Below are 21,811 nucleotides of genomic sequence, written 5' to 3'. Positions count from 1 at the left end.
ATTTTTGTGTTAAAACTATTAAGTATTTTGGCAGTGTTTTTGATTTGCTAAATTAGAAATACAAGGAAAGGACGGCTGTAAGATATGTGGTAGAGGAATTTGGCACTAGTCACTGAGGCTTATACTGGTTGTTAGAAGGAGGAAGAGGCAAAAGGGTTTCATCAGGAGTGCCCTAGAGAACAGTCAATCGATTGTAGAAAAACACTAAGGAAACTGTTTGGAGAGGGAAGGAAAAGATATTACATGCGGTTGCAAACATGTTTTCTTTGAAGAAATTGTGTGATGAGCAACTAAAATATCCCTTAGGTGGTGGGGGATGCAAACTTGGACCTGGGAGAAAGATCAAAGCCAAAAATGAATAGTCTCAAAGTTCTATATCCAGATGTAATGTTGAAGCCTGAGCAGGAATAACACAAATGTCTGAGTTGGACACAGGTCCATTGTCTAGAAAGAGGAAGAACCATCAAGGGAAGAATAGTCTGGGGTGGAGGAGATGTAAGATCCCATAGGAATATAAAAGCCACAGGCGGAACTAATTTCAGGAAAAATGATATGGCCAGCAGTGTCAGGGCCTGCAGATACAGACTAATGAATGGTCACAGAAGTAGACTTGAGCTTAGATAGTAAAAATTGAGATCCAGGAGGAGGAAGAGTGTCAACAAGTAGGAAGCTAGTGGGGGAGAATATATTTGTAAATGACATACCCGACATGCCTCAACACCCAAAAAGCAAATAACTTGATTAAAAAATGGGCGGAAGACACGAACAGACACTGCTCCAGAAAAGAAATTCAGGTGGCCTACAATGCTCCACATCGCTGATTGTCAGAGAAATGCAAATTAAAACCACAATGAGATATCACCTCACACCAGTTAGGATGGCCAACAACCAAAAAACAAGGAACAACAAATAGTGGCGAGAATACAGAGAAAGGGGAACCCTCCTACACTGTTGGTGGGAATGTAAACTAGTTCAGTCATTGTGGAAAGCAATATGGAGGTTCCTTAAAAAACTAAAAATAGAAATACCATTTGACCCAGGAATCCCACTCCTAGGAGTTTACCCAAAGAGAACAAGATCTGAGATTCAAAAAGACAGATGCACCCCTATGTTTATCACAGCACTGTTTACAATAACCAAGACATGAAGCAACCTAACTGTCCATCAGTAGATGAATGGATATAGAAGATGAGGCACATATACACACTGGAATATTTTTCAGCTGTAAGAAGAAAACAAATCCTACCATTTGCAACTACATGGATGGAGGTAGAGGGTATTATGCTCAGTGAATAAGCCAGGTGGAGAAAGACAAGCACCAAATGATTTCCCTCATTTGTGGAGTGTGACAACGAAGCAAAAGTGAAGGAACAAAACAGCAGCAGACTCACAGAACCCAAGAAGGGACTAAAGGTTACTGAAGAGGAGGGGTGAGGGAAGGTGGGTGAGGAGAGAGGGAGAAGGGAATTGAGGGGGTATTATGATTGGTACACATGGTGTGTGTGGGGTCACAGGGAAGACAGCGTAGCACAGAGAAGACAAGTAGTGACTCTGTGGCATCTTACTATGGTGATGGACAGTGACTTCAATGTATGGGGGGGACTTGATAATAAGGGTATCTTATATTTACTGATATAGTAACTACAATCTTGCTCATGTGAAACCTTCATAAGAGTGTATATCAATGATACCTTAATTAAAAAAAAGGGACAGTAAAATAAGAGGTGATTCTATTGGGTGACCAGTGGGTGAACTTTAAATGAAGTTAACTTGATAGATATTTTTCCTGGATGACTAATTGACTAATAGATATTTAAATCTCTCAGGTTTTATCAATTTCAAAGACTTCTACAATTCGCAGAAATTGGGGAAGAGAGCATGTCTTATGTTTAATGTACTTTATGTTTCATAATTCTTTTTTTTATTTCCATAAAATACAATCTTGTATATGACTGTCTTCACTCATTCCCCAAAATGAGATTTGTCTCTTTGACTTTAAGTGGGAGAAGCTGATTCATATATGGCCGATCTGGCTTTATGTGTCCAGTAGCATTCCAGAGCAAGGGAGTAAAATGCTGTTTGTCCTTCACTTTTTCTCTTATCTGTGGAGCCAAGAAAACCTTACCACTTTAGAATGATACTCCTCTGTATGCCACTCACTGCTTGATTGATTTATTTCCTGTCGCTGTCATGACTTTGATAAAGAGAGGTTTTTTACAGCAGGGATTCTGATGTGAACATCCCAAGATCACAGCTTTCTTAAAAATCATTAACACTCTTGTTTTATACTTTGAGTGTTTGCTTCTTGGCAATAGTTCATGGGATCTGACTGAATCTAAAATCTTAGAGGCACAGTTAAATCATTTAGGTCTGTATTACAAAGGATAACTTAGTTCACTCAAGTCTTAGTAACAAGATATCCTGCATCAGTTATCATCCTCCTCATAGTTAAAACATCAATCAAATTAATTAGTGAATTGCTCAAGAGCCCTTCACCCAGCTGAGAGCATTGAGCATAACTGGCTAACATGTCCTCTGGAAGCCTTTGTTCATTCATTCAGGCATTCATTTAACATTGATTGAGTACATACATACTTACTCCAGGCTGAAGAAGACCAGTCACTGCCCATAGGATTCTTCAAGACTAGTATCTTCACAAGTAGTGACAGTCTCAATGCAGTGTAGAAGACGTAGTAGCAGTGAGCACAGGAAATTATAAGAGAGAGTGTGACTAGAATATGATAAAGGGAGAGGTGACAAATGAAATTGGAGACAGTATTTACAGTTTATGTAAATCCTTACATTACTTGCTAAAGAATCCTAATTTTATCCTGAAAGCAATGGTGTCCATTGAATTATTCTAAGCAGAAGCAAGTCATGATAAGCATTTGGTTACATTCTGGGTAGGATAACAGATTTAAGGGGGAGGGAAAGTTGGAGGCAGGAAGACAGTTATATGACTATTCTAGAAATTGTGGTAAGTGGGGAAGGTCTTACTGAAGGTCCTTTCTACATGGGCTGGGAGAGGGGGTGCTGAATACAGAGCTATTTGGGAGGCAGCAGGCACCAACTGAATGGAAGGAACAGGAGGAACTAAGAGGAGAGTCAAGGACAAGTTTGCGGCTTCTATGCCCAGGTAATGGCGGGACAAAAGACAGAGGTGTCAGCCTTTGGTTATCTCTCAACTGAGCAAGATTATAGCTGCCGAGTCATCCAAGGCTGATTCAGTCTTTGACATGACTCCTGCCAGTTCATTTTTGAGGCCAACGATGAAATGGCTTTTGACCTCTTGAAACTGAGACCTTTGGAACAGTGCTGAATAGATATGAATCCAGTTTCATTGCTGGGAGCCTTAAGGTTCCTACCTCAGGATTTTGGAGGATGTATGCTTGCTTTCACTACAGTAGGACACCCTTTTGATAGTGGTTTTCTGTCATACTTTTTTTTTTTTTAGAGGGCATCTCTCATATTTATTGATCAAATGGTTGTTAACAACAATAAAATTCAGTATAGGGGGGTCAATGCTCAATGTACAATCATTAATCCATCTCAAGCCTAATTCTCGTCAGTCTCCAATCTTCTGAAGCATAACGAACAAGTTCTTACATGGTGAATGAATTCTTACATAGTGAATAAATTCTTACATGGTGAACAGTACAAGGGCATTCATCACAGAAACTTTCGGTTTTGATCACGCATTATGACCCATAAACAATCAGGTCAAATATGAATATTCATTTGATTTTTGTACTTGATTTATATGTTGATCCCACATTTCTCCCTCTATTATTATTATTATTTTTATTTTTAATAAAATGCTGAAGTGGTAGGTAGATGCAAGATAAAGGTAGAAAACATAGTTTAGTGCTGTAAGAGGGCAAATGTAGATGATCAGATGATCAGGTGTGTGCCTATGGACTAAGTATTAATCCAGGCTAGACAAGGGCAGCAAGACATCCACAGATGCAGAAGATTTCTCTCAAAGCAGGGGGGGTGAGGTTCTGAGCCTCACCTCTGTTGATCCCCAAATTCTCACCTGATGGCCCCCATGCGACTGTGCCTGTCTTAGGTTGTTCCTCCCTTGAGGAATCTTACCCGTCTCTGGCTAACCAGCCATCTTCCGGGGCCATACAGGGAAATGTAAAGTTGGTAAGTGAGAGAGAAGCCATATTGTTTGAAAAGGTTAGCTTTTTACTTGGCAGATTTATGCCCTGTGGCTTCTATGCCCAGCACTTGTCTCGAGGTTTCTTTACCACCTGGAGGAATTATGATACTCGGTAAATTCGATATGAGGCACGAATTCTATTTAAGGGTTGTAATTAGGAAGGAAGAAGAAAAGCTATAGAGGTAGCATATGGAGGAAAACATGGGAGGATTGATTATTTTTTTGACATATCTTCTTGTAGAGTAACTTAAGCATGTATAGGTTTTAAACTACCAACTAATTTGCGCTCACATATTAACATAATAGGAATACGGTGACATAAACAAAGCAAATCTATAATTACCATCCATCTCCAGTGAAGCCAAGAAAACCATTTAGGCACCCTAGGCATTTGTGAAAATTTGTTTATGATATGATGGATATTGTCCAAATGTACTTGAACAGTCTGAGAGAAATCAGACAAATTAAAGCAGCCCATTTCTGGTATCTTTTCACATCCCATATGTTCTTTTAACCATAGATAGTCTATAGTCATAAGATTTTGGAGTGCTACACCTTGCACCCCTCCCAACTCCTGGTTGAGTTCCAACAGTACAGATCCGGTCAAATTCGTTGTCTCACTGTATGCACATGCCAGCCTAGACATCTCCCTCCTTATTCCAATGGCAAGTCCAGGAGACGGTGGGGTGGATGCAGCCACAACCGCAGCATCGTCCGGATCCCTGTGGAGGCTTTTTGATGATCATCCCCCGGCACGAGTCCTCCAGAGAGTGCTGATGCCGGAAGCTCCTCCTCATATCGTATCTTAGTTCATTTTCTGGGTAGCCAAGCTAGGCCTTGATCTTCTGCATAGAAACAAACAGACCCTTTGCCCACACTTTGACATGCCCTCTATACCACTGTGCAGAACTCATTGGAGGTCAGCACACAGGAACTGCTTTTTTTTTTTTATTAAGAGAAAGGAATATTATCAGAAAAGAGTACCTCCATAGCTGATCATCTGACACCCTTTAAGTGATCAACATTAAGGATATTTAAAGCATGTGTTGATCTTTGATTTACCAATAGTTTTATCCTGTCAAGGAGTAATCCCCCTTTTCTTTCTTTCTTTTTTTTTTTTAATTTTTAGTCTACACTTACATGAAGAATACTATGTTTACTATGCTCTCCCCTATATCAGGTCCCCCCTAACAACCACATTACGGTTACTGTCCATCAGCGTAGCAAAATGTTGTAGAATCACTACTTGTCCTCTCTTTGTTGTACAGCCCACCCTCCCCTTTCTCCCTCCCCCCCCATGAATGCTAATCTTAATACCCCCCTTCTTCTTCCCCCCCTTATCCCTCCCTGCCCACCTATCCTCCCCAGTTCCTTTCCCTTTGGTACCTGTTAGTCCATTTTTGGGTTCTGTAATTCCGCTGCTGTTTTGTTCCTTCAGTTTTTCCTTTGTTCTTATACTCCTCAGATGAGTGAAATCATTTGGTATTTCTCTTTCTCCGCTTGGCTTATTTCACTGAGCATAATACTCTCCAGCTCCATCCATGTTGCTGCAAATGGTTGGATTTTTCCACTTCTTATGGCTGAGTAGTATTCCATTGTGTATATGTACCACATCTTCTTTATCCATTCCTCTACCGATGGACATTTAGGTTGCTTCCAATTCTTGGCTATTGTAAATAGTGCTGCGATAAACATAGGGGTGCATCTGTCTTTCTCAAACTTGATTGCTGCGTTCTTAGGGTAAATTCCTAGGAGTGGAATTCCTGGGTCAAATGGTAGATCTGTTTTGAGCATTTTGATGAACCTCCATACTGCTTTCCACAATGGTTGAACTAATTTACATTCCCACCAGCAGTGTAGGAGGGTTCCCCTTTCTCCACAGCCTTGCCAACATTTGTTGTTGTTTGTCTTTTGGATGGCAGCCATCCTTACTGGTGTGAGGTGATACCGCATTGTAGTTTTAATTTGCATTTCTCTGATAATTAGCGATGTGGAGCATCTTTTCATGTGTCTGTTGGCCATCTGTATTTCTTTTTTAGAGAACTGTCTGTTCAGTTCCTCTGCCCATTTTTTAATTGGGTTATTTGTTTTTTGTTTGTTGAGGCGTGTGAGCTCTTTATATATTCTGGATGTCAAGCCTTTATCGGAACTGTCATTTTCAAATATATTCTCCCATACTGTAGGGTTCCTTTTTGTTCTGTTGATGGTGTCTTTCGCTGTACAGAAGCTTTTCAGCTTAATGTAGTCCCACTTGCTCATTTTTGCTGTTGTTTTCCTTGCCCCGGGAGATATGTTCAAGAAGAGGTCACTCATGTTTATGTCTAAGAGGTTTTTGCCTATGTTTTTTTCCAAGAGTTTAATGGTTTCATGACTTACATTCAGGTCTTTGATCCATTTTGAGTTTACCTTTGTATATGGGGTTAGACAATGGTCCAGTTTCATTCTCCTACATGTAGCTGTCCAGTTTTGCCAGCACCATCTGTTGAAGAGACTGTCATTTTGCCATTGTATGTCCATGGCTCCTTTATCAAATATTAATTGACCATATATGTTTGGGTTAATTTCTGGAGTCTCTAATCTGTTCCACTGGTCTGTGGCTCTGTTCTTGTGCCAGTACCAAATAGTCTTGATTACTATAGCTTTGTAGTAGAGCTTGAAGTTGGGGAGTGAGATCCCCCCTGCTTTATTCCTCTTTTTCAGGATTGCTTTGGCTATTCGGGGTCTTTGGTGTTTTCATATGAATTTTTGAATTATTTGTTCCAATTCATTGAAGAATGTTGCTGGTAATTTGAGAGGGATTGCATCAAATCTGTATATTGCTTTGGGCAGGATTGCCATTTTGACGATATTAATTCTTCCTAGCCATGAGCATGGGATGAGTTTCCATTTACTAGTGTCCCCTTTAATTTCTCTTAAGAGTGACTTGTAGTTATCAGAGTATAAGTCTTTCACTTCTTTGGTTAGGTTTATTCCTAGGTATTTTATTCTTTTTGATGCAATGGTGAATGGAATTGTTTTCCTGATTTCTCTTTCTATTGGTTCATTGTTAGTGTATAGGAAAGCTACAGATTTCTGTGTGTTAATTTTGTATCCTGCAAATTTGCTGTATTCTGATATCAGTTCTAGTAGTTTTGGAGTGGAGTCTTTAGGGTGTTTTATGTACAGTATCATATCATCTGCAAATAGTGACAGTTTAACTTCTTCTTTACCAATCTGGATTCCTTGTATTTCTTTGTTTTGTCTGATTGCCATGGCTAGGACCTCCAGTACTATGTTAAATAACAGTGGGGAGAGTGGGCATCCCTGTCTGGTTCCTGATCTCAGAGGAAATGCTTTCAGCTTCTCGCTGTTCAGTATAATGCTGGCTGTGGGTTTATCATATATGGCCTTTATTATGTTGAGGTACTTGCCCTCTATTCCCATTTTGCTGAGAGTTTTTATCATGAATGGATGTTGAATTTTGTCAAATGTTTTTTCAGCATCTATGGAGATGATCATGTGGTTTTTGTCTTTCTTTTTGTTGATGTGGTGGATGATGTTGATGGATTTTCGAATGTTGTACCATCCTTGCATCCCTGGGATGAACCCCACTTGGTCATGGTGTATGATCCTTTTGATATACTGTAGAATTCTATTTGCTAATATTTTATTGAGTATTTTTGCATCTACATTCATCAGGGATATTGCTCTCTAATTTTCTTTTTTGGTGGGGTCTTTGCCTGGTTTTGGTATTAGGGTGATGTTGGCTTCATAGAATGAGTTTGAGAGTATTCCCTCTTCTTCTATTTTTTGGAACACTTTAAGGAGAATGGGTATTATGTCTTCTCTGTGTGTCTGATAAAATTCCGAGGTAAATCCGTCCGGCCGCGGGGTTTTGTTCTTGGGTAGTTTTTTGATTACTGTTTCAATTTCTTTGCTTGTAATTGGTTTGTTTAACTTTTGTGTTTCTTCCTTGGTCAGTCTTGGGAGGTTTTATTTTTCTAGGAAGTTGTCCATTTCTACTAGGTTTTCCAGCTTGTTGGCATGTAGGTTTTCATAGTAGTCTTTAATAATTCTTTGGATTTCTGTGGCGTCTGTCGTGATTTTTCCATTCTCATTTCTGATTATGTTGATTTGGGTTGATTCTATTTTTCTCTTAATAAGTTGGGCTAGAGGCTTATCTATTTTGTTTATTTTCTCGAAGAACCAGCTCTTGGTTTCATTGATTTTTGTTATTGTTTATTCTTCTCAATTTTGTTTATTTCTTCTCTGATCTTTATCATGTCCCCCCTTCTGCTGAGTTTAGGCCTCATTTGTTTTTCTTTTTCCAGTTTTGATAATTGTGATGTTAGACTATTCATTTGGGATTGTTCTTCCTTCTTCAAGTGTGCCTGGATCGCTATATACTTTCCTCTTAAGACTGCTTTCGCTGCATCCCACTGAAGTTGGGGCTTAGTGTTGTTGTTGTCATTTGTTTCTATATATTCCTTGATCTCTATTTTGATTTGTTCATTGATCCATTGATTATTATTAGTAGCATGTTGTTAAGCCTCCATATGTTTGTGAGCCTTTTTGTTTTCTTTGTAGAATTTATTTCTACTTTTATACCTTTGTGGTCTGAAAAATTGGTTGGTAGAATTTCAATATTTTGGAGTTTATTGAGGCTCTTTTTGTGAGCTAGTATGTGGTCTATTCTGGAGAATGTTCCATGTGCACTTGAGAAGAATGTATATCCTGTTGCTTTTGGATGTAGAGTTCTATAGATGTCTATTAGGTCCATCTGTTCTAGTGTGTTGTTCAGTGCCTGTGTGTCCTTACTTATTTTCTGCCTGGTGGATCTATCCTTCGGGGTGAGTGGTGTGTTGATGTATCCTAAAATGAATGCATTGCAGTCTATTTCCCTCTTTAGTTTTGTTAGTATTTGCTTCATATATGCTGGTGCTCCTGTATTGGGTGCATATATATTTAGAATGGTTATATTCTCTTGTTGGACTGAGCCCTTTATCACTATGTAGCATCCTTCTTTATCTCTTGTTACTTTCTTTGTTTTGAAGTCTATTTTGTCTGATATTAGTACTGCAACCCCTGCTTTCTTCTCACTGTTGTTTGCCTGAAATATATTTTTCCATCCCTTGACTTTTAGTCTATGCTTATCTTTGGGTTTAAGGTGAGTTTCTTGGAAGCAGCATATAGATGGGTCTTGCTTTTATATCCATTCTATTGCTCTGTGTCTTTTGATTGGTGCATCAAGTCCATTTACATTTAGGGTGACTATTGAGAGATATGTACTTATTGCATTGCAGGCTTTAGATTCGTGGTTACCAAAGGTTCAAGTTTAGCTTCTTTAGTATCTTACTGCCTAACTTAGCTCGCTTATTGAGCTGTTATATACACTGTCTGGAGATTCTTTTCTTCTCTCCCTTCTTATTCCTCCTCCTCCATTCTTCATATGTTGTCTGTTTTGTTCTGTGCTCTTTTTAGGGGTTCTCCCATCTAGAGCAGTCCCTGTAGGATGCCCTGTAGAGGTGGTTTGTGGGAAGCAAATTCCCTCAGCTTTTGCTTGTCCTGGAATTGTTTAATCCCGCCATCATATTTAAATGATAGTCATGCTGGATACAGTATCCTTGGTTCAAGGCCCTTCTGTTTCATTGCATTAAGTATATCATGCCATTCTCTTCTGGCCTTTAGGATTTCTGTCGAGAAGTCTGATGTTAGCCTGATGGGTTTTCCTTTATAGGTGACCTTTTTCTCTCTAGCTGCCTTTAAAACTCTTTCCTTGTCCTTGATCCTTGCCATTTTAATTACTATGTGTCTTGGTGTTGTCCTCCTTGGATCCTTTCTGTTGGGGGTTCTGTGTAATTCCATGGTCTGTTCAATTATTTCCTCCCCCAGTTTCGGGAAGTTTTCAGCAATTATTTCTTCAAAGAGACTTTCTATCCCTTTTCCTCTTTCTTCTTCTTCTGGTACCCCTATCATACGAATATTATTCCTTTTGGATTGGTCACATAGTTCTCTTAGTGTTGTTTCATTCTTGGAGATCCTTTTATCTCTCTCTATGTCAGCTTCTATATGTTCCTGTTCTCTGGCTTCTATTCCTTCAATGGCCTCTTGCATCTTATCCATTCTGCTTATAAATCCTTCCAGGGATTGGTTCACTTCTGTGATCTCCTTCCTGACATCTGTGATCTCCCTCCAGACTTCATCCCTTTGCTCTTGCATTTTTCTCTGCATCTCATCCCATTGCTCTTGCATTTTTCTCTGCATCTCTGTCAGCATGTTCATGATTTTTATTTTGAATTCTTTTTCAGGAGGACTGGTTAGGTCTGTCTCCTTCTCAGGTGTTGTCTCTGTGATCTTTGTCTGCCTGTAGTTTTGCCTTTTCATGGTGATAGAGATAGTTTGCAGAGCTGGTACGAGTGACTGCTGGAAGAGCTTCCCTTCTTGTTGGTTTGTGGCCTTCCCGTCCCCCTTCGCAAGGCGCCGGGTTCTTGCAGGTGTGTATGTGGTCTGGATGTTGTCCTGTGTCCTCTGGTCTCTATTTTAGGAGTAGTTTTCTTTGTTATATTTTCATAGATCTATGTGTTTTTGGGAGGAGATTTCCACTGCTGTACTCACGCCGCCATCCTGGCTCCGCCCTCTTATTCTTTTTAATAACTGTAATCATATGTATGGTTTTCATTTCACCTTGATAATGATTGTAATGCTTAGTACTTTGTATCTTCAAAGAACTCAACGACATTAAATAACTTATCTACCTAATATCCCTGTGAGTTAGTAGGTGGAGATTATTGCCCCATTATTCAGATGGGAAAACCCAGAGAGATCATCAGTGACTTGCCCAAGGCTATCCAGCCTCACACTGACAGAACCGGATTTGGAATATGCAGTTTCCTTTTTCTTATCACACTCATACTACAAGTTTATTGTTAGTCTTAACTTATTAGACCATTTCACCATTTCACTTACTCAAAAATCTCTGCATTTAGGTCTCGAAAAGGGCAAGCAGGATATGAGTGAAAGTGCCCAAATGACTAAGCCCTGCATATGTGGATGGGGAGCAGGTGGAGCCAGGAATAGTAATATAACCCTAGCAGTATAACCAAGTCTCCACTCCAGTATATCCAGGGAATGAATGCCCATTTTCCAGTGGAGCGATGATATCATTTCCGCCAGCAGAGCAGTCAGTCATTATGTCAGGGAGACTTCAGTGGCAGTTTGGTATAACTTTTAACTCTGTAAACTAGCAGCAAGAAAGCGGTTAGTGAAATTGTCTCTTTTGTGTTATAAGGCTCTGTGGTATAATGGAAAGAGAACTGACTTTGGAGCTGTAGAGACCTGATTTGAAATCACTCCCAAGAGGGAACTGAAATGACATTGGGCTATAACAGTGTGGGAGGGATTAGATGATGATGTATGTCAGCTTCCTAGTGTGGAACCGGACAATTATTGCTTCATAAATAGTTGCTGTTATTTTTATTCTCATTCAAAGAGAAGATATAACACTGAGGGTGCACTCTGATTTTTTCCATTGAATGACAGGACCAGGTAGATTCAACTTTTGAGGAATTACAGTCTATAAAAGAAGCCAGTGAAACATTCTGATATTGAGTCAACTAGATACAGTATCACCCCTTGTTCACTGACAAATATGGGAAGGTAATTTCAGTAGGTCAGTCATCAGTGTGTGCCTTCCAAAACATTATAGTCATGTTACAGTAAACTTTTTATATTTCTTGCATCACAAAGATTTATTGAAGTGATAAAAGTTATTATGGAAAACAGTGTCCAGTAACTATGGTAACAGTTATTTGATCTCACAGTAATTAGCTAAGCATTTAGTTGCACAGTACTTTCACAATGCCTTCCTGGTTAGTTCATTAAACAAAATTAGCTTTTGTTTGAACTGCCTTCCTACAACATCTTAAATTTTATTTTAATTCAAAAGAATTGGAAAGTGTTATTCAAAACTACCTATCCAACTTACAATTTATGGGCACATTTGAGGTTACAATTGGTTTTTATTTAATTCTTTATTTATACCACAGTATGATCATGATTTATCAGATGATCCTCTGAACTGTATCTTTCAGTTTAGTAGGGTGAGCTAAGAAATGAATGGTGAAGTTGGAAACTGGTTTTTAAATTCTGACCCCATTCCTGGCTCAGATGGCAGGTTGGGTCAGCTGGTATCTTTCCCGTGACTTTGTTTCTGTACGTGGGACATGGGGTCGCTGGATGGTCAGTGTGAGAGTTTTAGGAATGTGATCATTCCTTGATAATCTGCTGCTCCTGATGAGAAACCCGGAGTTAGTGGGTGCCTCGGTTTTGTAAAGCAGTCCCGCTAGGTACCTCTTCTGCCCTCTTCAGCACAATTCACGCTGAGTTCAGGTGCGTCTCCTTTTGCAAGGTGGAATGTGTTGCCGATGATTCACCTCATTGATGATTTCATTCTCAGAGGCCTTCCAGTGCTCCTGAGATAAGGACCTCTCAGACTGTGTTAAGGCCTATCTGCTCTGTACCTGCTCCCCACCCACCCCCTTTGTACAGGTGAAGTGCAACACATACTGTGTGGTGGATTGGAGATCCCAAACACAAATGAAAGCTTCAAGCACTCAGGATTTTAAAACAGCAAAATAATAAAATAAAACAAAAAAAGTTTTAACTTATTTAAAATAAGGAGTCCCAAAGTAAATGAGCAAAATAGGACCTTTTAAAATTAAATGACATTTCCTTGTATTAATTTCATTGTAATTCCTGTCAGATTAGTGATTTTATTTTTCTGTCACTGAATTTTTAAAAGACAATACTAGCTTTCAAAAACTAGTTGCTTTCTGAGTTGTCAAGCTCTTCTCTCATTTAACTGGATGTCACATACCAGTTTTCAGTTGGGCAGGTGTTTTTCATATGGGCCATGACATTTCCAATTCTACGCTATTTATTTGCCAATTAGGTTGTTTTCTATGCAGGGTAAATGCATCTTTAGTTTCACTAAGGTTAGAATTCTAGTGTACTAATCTATTTGTTCTTGATTGGTCTTGAAATTTTGGGCCAATCTGAAGATAATAAAAATAATAATACAGTTTGACCCAGGAATTCCAGTTCTAGGAATTTACCCTAAGAATGCAGCACTCCAGTTTGAAAAAGACAGATGCACCCCTATGTTTATTGCTGCACTGTTTACAATAGCCAAGATATGGAAGCAACCTAAATGTCCCTCAGTAGATGAATGGATAAAGATGTGGTACATATACACAATGGAATGTTACTCAGCCATAAGGAAAAAACAGATCCTACCATTCGCAACAACATGGATGGAGGTAGAGGGTATTATGCTCAGTGACATAAGCCAGGCAGAGAAAGACAAGGACCAAATGATTGCACTCATAAGTGGAGTATAAGAACAAATGAAAACTGAAGGAACAAAATAGCAGCAGAATCACAGAACCCAAGAATGGACTAACAGTTACCAAAGGGAAAGGGACTGGGGAGGATGGGTGGGAAGGGAGGGATAAGGGTGGGGAAAAAGAAAGAGGGCATTACGATTAGCATGTATAGTGCGAGGGGGGCACGGGGAGGGCTGTGCAACACAGAGCAGACAAGTAGTGATTTTACAGCATCTTGCTATGCTGATGGACAGTGACTGTGAAGGGGTATGTGGGGGGGACTTGGTGAAGGGGGAAGCCTAGTAAACATAATGTTCTTCATGTAATTGTAGATTAATGATACCAAAATAAAAAATAATGATAATAATAATACAACAAACAATAAGTTATGCTCACTGGCTTCAGCACATGACTCATTCCTTTTTCCCATCTTCTTTCTTGCTTTTTGTCTTGTATGAGTTTGACATCTCAGCTGAAAAGCCCCTAAAACACTTCACACCTCTCATCTCTTCTACCTACTCTTACTTCTTCATAGAATAATGTCTTTCTTTCACTCCATTTGGAAAAAAATTGATGTCCTTTGAAGCAACTTTTGTGAAACTTCCCTTGATTTCTCTCCCATCCCGTTTTCTGATCCCATGTCGTTTGTACCTAATTCTTGCCTCCACTTGTCATCTTACATTAAAACTTTTGGTTAAAAATTACCTTTCCCCAGTGAGCTATGAACTCCATCAGTAGAGTTTCACTCCTTATAGAATTTTCTATGTATGGCTCTCCAGTCCCTTCAGAAAACAGAAGTATTATTTGTTGAACTTCCAGTGTATTTTAGGTGCTGCACAGTGTGTTTTAACCATTCCCGTAACCCTATGGGGTAAGTATTAACATCCACATGTTTTATCAAGAGAATCTAAGGTTCAGAAAGATGAAGTGCCATAAGAAGTTAGTAATTGGAAGAGCTGGAATTTGAACACAAGACTCTCTGCCTCCAAAACTCGGTCTCTTTCACTTTTCCAATCCATTGGCTCCATTTTGGTGACTCAGCCCAGTATGAATTCCATACCAAACCAATTCATTACAGCAGGCACCACAAACCTGTATTCCTTTGATCTCTTGGCCTGGTACTGTGCCAGCAGTTGACCAGCAGTCTACCCCCCTCCCTCCTGGGTCTCCTGCCTGCTCTAGTGCTCTAGATCTCTGCTGAAGAAATGACACAGATCTTCCAGACATGGCTTTTTACAAAGACAGGCAACATAATATCATTTAGACAAAGAATGCCTGGTTTACCACTCACATCGCACCCCAAGCCTCTGCAGTGCCCATCGTGAATACGGACAGTCATGAGTTCATTCACAGCCTTCCAGGTAATCAGTTGATGAGAATTAAGATAGTAGATAACACTTATTTGCCACTCTGCTGTACCCCCTAACTTGCTGTTGCTGAGCAGTTGTCTCTTGCTTCTCTCTCAGTCCTACCACCAGCAGAGTTATTAACACCCTGAAACCCTCTTTCTTTCTCCTGAAAAAGTGGATGACTTAATTGTTTGCTTATGCTTTTAGTTGACCCACCTTCCTCCTACCACTCTCTGTAGAATAATTAGTAATAGAGTAGCGTCATTTTACTGTACATTTCATGAAGACAAACTGTGTGTATCGTCCCTCATATATAAAGTGCCTGGTAGACAACATGGATGGAGCTAGAGGGTACTACGCTCAGTGAAATAAGCCAGGTGGAGAAAGACAAGTACCAAATGATTTCACTCATATGTGGAGTATAAGAACAAAGAAAAACTGAAGGAACAAAACAGCAGCAGACTCACAGAACCCAAGAGGGAACTAATGGCTGCCAAAGGGAAAGGGACTGGGCAGGAGGGGAGGGAAGGGAGGGATAAGGGCAAGGAAAAAAAAGGGTGGCCTTACGATTAGCATGTATAATGTGATGGGGGGCATAGGGAGGGATGTGCAACTCAGAGAAGAAAATAGCGAGTCTACAGCATCTTACTACGCTGATGGACAGTGACTGTAATGGGGTTTGTATGGGGGGTCCTGGTAAAGGGGGAAGTCTAGTAACCATAATGTTCTTCATGTAATTGAAGATTAATGATAATAAAATGAATTTTAAAAAATAAATAAATAAAAAATAAAGTGCCTGGTAGAGTGCCAGATGTGGTAGAAGCTCAAGTACAGAAAGGAGGGAAAATGGAAGGAGGGATGGAGTTGGTATGGATAGTATACTGTATACATCTTTTTGTTCTCTCGTAATAATTCAATGAAGTCGGTATTATTATCCCTATTAGAGATGAATAAATGGACACTCGTGGAGGTTACACTGCTTATAATTGGAGGAGCATCTGGTCTTTCACAGACTTGCCCAAATTCCATCTCTTCTGGAAAACCTTTTATTATCCCTTCAGCCATGACCACCACCCTGCACAACTATGGGGAATACCATTCACATAGATGACAGTGTGAATGACACCCCTGCAGTTGTGCAATTTGGTGGCCCTGGTGAAAGCTCCCTCCTCTGTATTTCTGTGGTGCTTGAGGTCTTTGTTACATCAGGTTTCACACTGTGCCCCTGCATTCTACATTAAAGTCCTGTTGCCCCTACTAGGTTATGAATTCCTTGAGGGGAGGAAAGTGCTTTTTTCATCTGTGTCTCTTGATGGGCATACACAGAGTGATTGCTGAATGGTTGGATATCCTGTTTGCTGTTTGGCCGAACCTGTACCTCTGTCACGTGAGATCTGTCAGCCATCCTCTGCCTCACCTCGGTTTCCTGCTCTTGATGCTCAATATCTTTCCTGCCAGTTCCTGAGGAAGGCATCTCCCCTTCAAGTTGCCTCTCTCTTGGTATCACAGTCAAGGCCACCGGGGTATTCATTAGGCAGTAGGGGCACAATGACCAAATGATATCATACTTTTCAGAAACCTCAAAAATGTTGGAGATCTTGAAAGAAAAATGATTGGCTGAAACACACAAAGAAGTATAGGATCGGAGACAGACAAGAATTAGGCTTGAGATGGATTAATGATTGTGCATTGAGCATTGACTCCCCTATACAGAATTTTATTGTTGTTAACAACCATTTGATCAATAAATATGAGAGATGCCCTCTCAAAAAAAAAAAAAGTATAGGATCAAAAATAAGTGTTTAAGCAAACAAATATAAAACTAACTATGTTATCTTCATTAAATGTTAAACTTGGGAGTGATTACTGCGAAATTATAGCAAACATAAATGAGTAACCCATAGCCAAATAGTTTAAAAAACAAAAATAGAATAATTCTTTCAAAAATGTTTTGGCCATAAACTTATTTTTCGTGTGGGTTATGAGTATAGCTTTTAGTATGTTTGATACGATGTTAGGGTGAGGGACTCCAAAAATTAAACATATTTGACCTCTTAAATTGTCTGGGTTTGCAATGCCGTGCATATAGCCCAACAAATATTTGCTGGATTTTCATTGATTGTATTATATGATGGTGGTCTCCGTTGTTTTGGAGAGAAGTAAGCATGGATATTTTGTTATTTTACTTCTATTGTGTTGTTAAAAAGAAAAAAGTTAAGAGAATTCTTCCTATTTATGTAGAACAAGTGCCACATTCCCGTGGAGATACTGAGAAATCTTTGGGGCCCTCGGGTGGTACCAGTTAGAGGCTCTTGAATGCCCTGTCCTGGCCTACTGTCAGGTTTCCTTGCCACCCTGTCTGGTTTCTTCCAAGGATTGGAAGTTGGGGATGGCAAAGAAGCCCTGAAGGCAGAATGCTAGACCAGGTGAAGCAAAGGGGGTGCCCCGGCTGGGCCCTGGGAACAGTCAGGAACAAAGGCAAGTGCAGTGTGTGTGTGAGCCTTGCTGGAACTGACCTTTCCCCTTGCCCTTCACATTCAGGGTAACCCAAAGTGACCAGCCATTGTTTTTAGGTACTGATTATGCAGTGACCATGTATACAGATGGTAGAGGTATTTTCCTCAGCAGTGAGGATTGGCTATTTGTAACCTGGGTAGATTTGGGTATGCTTTTGCTTCAATCAGGAGGGATGTTTCCCCTTTGCTTATTTTGGGTGTTGTTTCATTTTTCATTCTGTAATGTAAATTGCAGTTCCACTACTGATGTTTGCTTTTATATCTGGTCAAAATCCTCTGTCACCCTTCACCTTTCACTAGCTATGTATAGTGTTGGTATGCCTTTGATGACCGAAGAGGAAGGTTCATACCTAATGTTGTCGGCTTACTAACCATCTATCAGGGACGGTTCAGCTCACAGTGAGAACCAGGATGGGACTGCAATTGAGGCATAGCTGGAGGATAGGGCCATCATCAAAGGTGAAAATGTAAAGCATGTTAAACATATTGTGTATTTGTGTAGGTATTATAATACATCACCCATAACCACCATGAAGGGATTTTTTTTTAATAAGTAGATTTACGTGATTTATCATCTCCAAAAGTTTAGAATTGCCAGTTAAATACATATGTATTTCTCAAAGGAAATCATGAAAAAGGACATTCCACTCTTATTACAAAGCTATTTTAGGGGTAAATATTTTGATAGCTGTGGGTCACTGCGCCTGGGAGCTGAAACACGGCTGAGCCTGAGGCAGCACAGATGGAACACTGAGACATATCAGGGGTTGCCCCCTTCTGCATATATATTGCAAGTGGTTGATTATGGCAGTGTGAACATTAACATATTCTATGCCACTGTCAGAAGAATAACTTCCATGTGAGAAATGGTCTTGTTATTTAAGAACGGTAATGACCATTCTAAGACTTCCCTCACAAATAAACTAGAGTGGAGTATGTTATGATAACAAGCATTTTGTTAGGTAAGAGTAATAATTAGAATCAAACTGGTAGACTGGAGTAAGTAAAGTCTGCCTAAACTTGTTTCAGATACAGCATGAATGTTTAGGTAAAGTGCATGTAGTGGTCATAAGGAGAACGGATGCATTAAGATGGAAAGATGGCTTGATATTTTTCTTTTTCGAAGCTAATAGTTGAGACACTAAGACATATAAATAATAACTTATAATTTATGAAAATAATCAAACACATCATCCAACCTTGTTGTTAGGAAAGAAGCATGTACCTTTAAAATGTTGGCTGATTTCCATGCTTGCCTGTAGATAGTTTGCATTAAGCCACATTTTAAAATTGTAACACTTTTTTCTTTCGTTTGAGCTAAAATCCTTTTCTTCATTCATCAGCCTTAAAAAACTTGTCCTTTTGAACGTTGCATTGTTTATTAGCAGAGGATGAACGTAATAAACCCAGCACAGTCTTTTACACTCCCTACAGATTAGCAAGAAATGGCTTAAACTGTATAACAACAAGCATGTATTTTATTTGTCGTATTTGGTGTTCCTGGTAAAGCATAAGTTTCTTGCAGGCAGGAACCATCTCTATGTCCTCATTTAGTGGTTGTTGAATAAACGTTGAAGCACTCATAACTAAGAAAGTGACAGTTTAACTCTCCAAAAGCTTTCAGCAAACAAATGGTAAAGATGATTTTTGGAAGAAACCACCAAGATGTCTTTGTTAGTAACACAAGCAGGAACTTGGGTAATGTGAGCTACCGTTGCTGGAAGTTGGTTCATTGTAAACTTAGTCTTGTATTTCTACTAGAGAAAAACAGGCCCAAATACTACCTCAGAGAGAGTGTGCATAAATTCAGCAACTAAATTTGATTTTCCAAAGAGTTTCTAAACTGAGGAAATGTCTTTTAAAACCGTTTATCTAGAATGTTCTGTGATTGCAACATCTGCTAAGCCTATTACGTTCTTCTCTTAAACAGTTTTATTGTTGTGTGTGCAAACTGCTTATTTCATGCAATAAAGCTAAGTTGACTGCAGACTTTCTAACAAGCAGGAATTTTTTTTAACAATGAAGACACTGCATATTCCCTATCATCGTACATGATAGTAACACAAATAGTCCTGTTCAGAATGATCCTATTAACCTCATTTAAAAAAAGAAAGTCTCTATTATTTGAAGTCTGATTATAATATAGCTGATTATAATATAAACTGATACTGAATATACTTGCAGCAATGCTTTTGACCCCTAGTATGTTTCATTACATTTTTGTTTGGGACCCAGACAGGAGAAAGCCTTTAAATGTCTCTAGATGTTTTTATTTAAGACACAGGATTCAATAGCAATTAACTGACTAATGGAGAAAAGATTTTTATTACATCTAAAATCTAAAATTTGGTAAGGGAAATCTCGTTTTATACTGTTGTAGTTTGTCTGTGACTATATTTGGATTGAATAAACATGTTTAGTAATTTAAGACTTTCTCACCTTCATGTTTACCTACCTGGCTGCTGCTGTACAGACCTCCAGTCTTCCTGAATAGTAGCATAGCTGCAGAGACCACGGACTTGTTCAGGAGCTCTGCCCACCTACCCCAAAGAGGTCAGTGAATGCAAAGTCAACTTCTTGCCAACAACTCTGACAGTTATAAGTAGATGAAGATGACTTTAAAAAACATTCAGAGTTTTTGCTAATGATAGCATTTCACCCTTAAAACACATCAGTGAGATACCATTTGCTATTTGCCCCAACTGTGCAGAGCACGGCAAAAAACTGTGTAGGTCATTTGACCTGGAGCCAGTGAAAGGACACGAAGCTGGTTTGTCATTTTTGTGGTGGTGCTTTAATACTGGAGACATTCTCATTTTAGAGACGGCTAAACCAAGTTAAGTGTGAGCTGTCTGTTTATTTTGCTATCTGAGGCAAAAATGAAAGCTCAGGGGCTAAGTGACTAAAATTTCCATGTGCCATGTATGCTGCAAGGCTATCGCGTGTTTTGAAACAGTGATTCAAGAATTATAGAAGACTCAGATGGACTTAGAAGTCTTCTTGCACATTCTCTATAGCTCATAGCTTGCAAACTCAGATCGTATTGGGGACAAGGAAGAAAGTAAGTGGATAAAAACCCCTCCCATTGAAATTGATGCTCTAGAGAACAGATGCCCTTGTCTAGTGTCTTATAGCTTCCAACTTTTCTATAGAAACTGGAAATTTGTTTTTTTTAATGAAATAGCTTAAATTTTAAATATTAGCTATTGATTGAAAATTTAAAAGCAATGTGTTGCTAAACAAAACCTGTCTGCAGGCTACATATAGTTGGTGGTCACACACTTAACCTCTGTTCTACTTATTCCCTTGATTTGTGAGTCAGAACTTACATGTGATCTCAGGTGTTTGTCTCTTAATTTTAAAACAGATACAAGCCTGCAAAAGTCAGGAGGTCAGTCGTTGTTGATGATGACCTGGTAATTTTCACTGGGTTCCATTCAGCACAGTTACTGTGCATCATCTGTATGTAGCGCACTGTGCCTGGGCACTGTGAGTAATCGTCAGCTGTGCAAAAACAGGATGAACTGACACAGCGACCTGTGTCACACATGACTCGGAGCTCTAGTGTCCAGCTATTTTGGGCAGGCCTGGACTCTTGCAGATATTTTCACTTAAATTATGGGCGGAAACTGATGAGGGTGGCTATGCTATCGTAGGAAGGCACTCTGGCCTAATTGTTGAAAGACAAGTTGGTAAAGCAAACCACCTGCCTTTGAATCTTGATTGTGCTTCTTGATAATTCTCTGACCTTGGGCATGTTATGTAACCTCTCTGTGGTCTCACTTTCCACATCTGTAAGTGGGGTTAGTAATAATATCTACAGCATAGAATTATTATCATGATAGAATAAGATAACCTGACATGTAACTCTTAGCCCATGTTTGACACATAGTAAATGCACAGTAATTATTAACCACTGGTCCTCTGGCATTTCATTAGGAAAGCACTGAATTTAGAATAAAGAGAACTGGGTTTACACTCATTCTGCTTGTGTAGTAACTGTGATCAACTTAAAAGCACTTAACCTCTGTGAATATCAGTAAGGTTAGGATAATATGACAATTAAATGTAATTATGTATTACAATACATAAAGAGATGCACAGATGAAAAGTATGGTTTGATGGTCAAGGAGGGCTGTCAGCATAACAGCTCAGGGATGGAACATGGCCCTCATGACACAGCATAATTAACATGTGGACCATAGAGGAATCCAAGGTTGAATTGCCTGTCTCTCAGTTTCCGCTCACAACATTGAACCACAACACAGTATTGGAATATTATTGGCTTAAAAATGACTAAAATAAAACTTCAGAGAGTAAAAATTTGTTTTTTGGTACTCTCACTTTGTTAAAAAATAAAACTCCCCAAAGAAAGAATATTCCCTTTACTCACAGCTCCTTTGTTGGACTTGGTTTAGA

At 39.3% G+C, this 21,811-nt stretch overlaps 1 protein-coding gene and 1 long non-coding RNA gene across 2 annotated transcripts in view; one reads left to right on the top strand and one right to left on the bottom strand.

The window, feature by feature from the left end:
* LOC140849253 (serine/threonine-protein kinase TAO1-like) overlaps positions 1 to 21,811 on the top strand; it is a 173,109-nt gene that overhangs the window by 49,387 nt on the left and 101,911 nt on the right.
* LOC140849304 (uncharacterized) lies at positions 2 to 20,882 on the bottom strand. Its single transcript, XR_012131047.1, has 2 exons — positions 19,848 to 20,882; positions 2 to 2,731 (listed from the first exon to the last, which is right to left on the bottom strand). It is a non-coding gene; the product is annotated as an uncharacterized lncRNA (long non-coding RNA).

The sequence above is a fragment of the Manis javanica genome, chromosome 4 (genome assembly GCF_040802235.1).
Source record: "Manis javanica isolate MJ-LG chromosome 4, MJ_LKY, whole genome shotgun sequence".
NCBI lineage: Eukaryota > Metazoa > Chordata > Mammalia > Pholidota > Manidae > Manis > Manis javanica.
The sequence above is the reverse complement of the archived record's forward strand: the minus strand, read 5'-3'. Positions and strand labels throughout refer to the sequence as shown.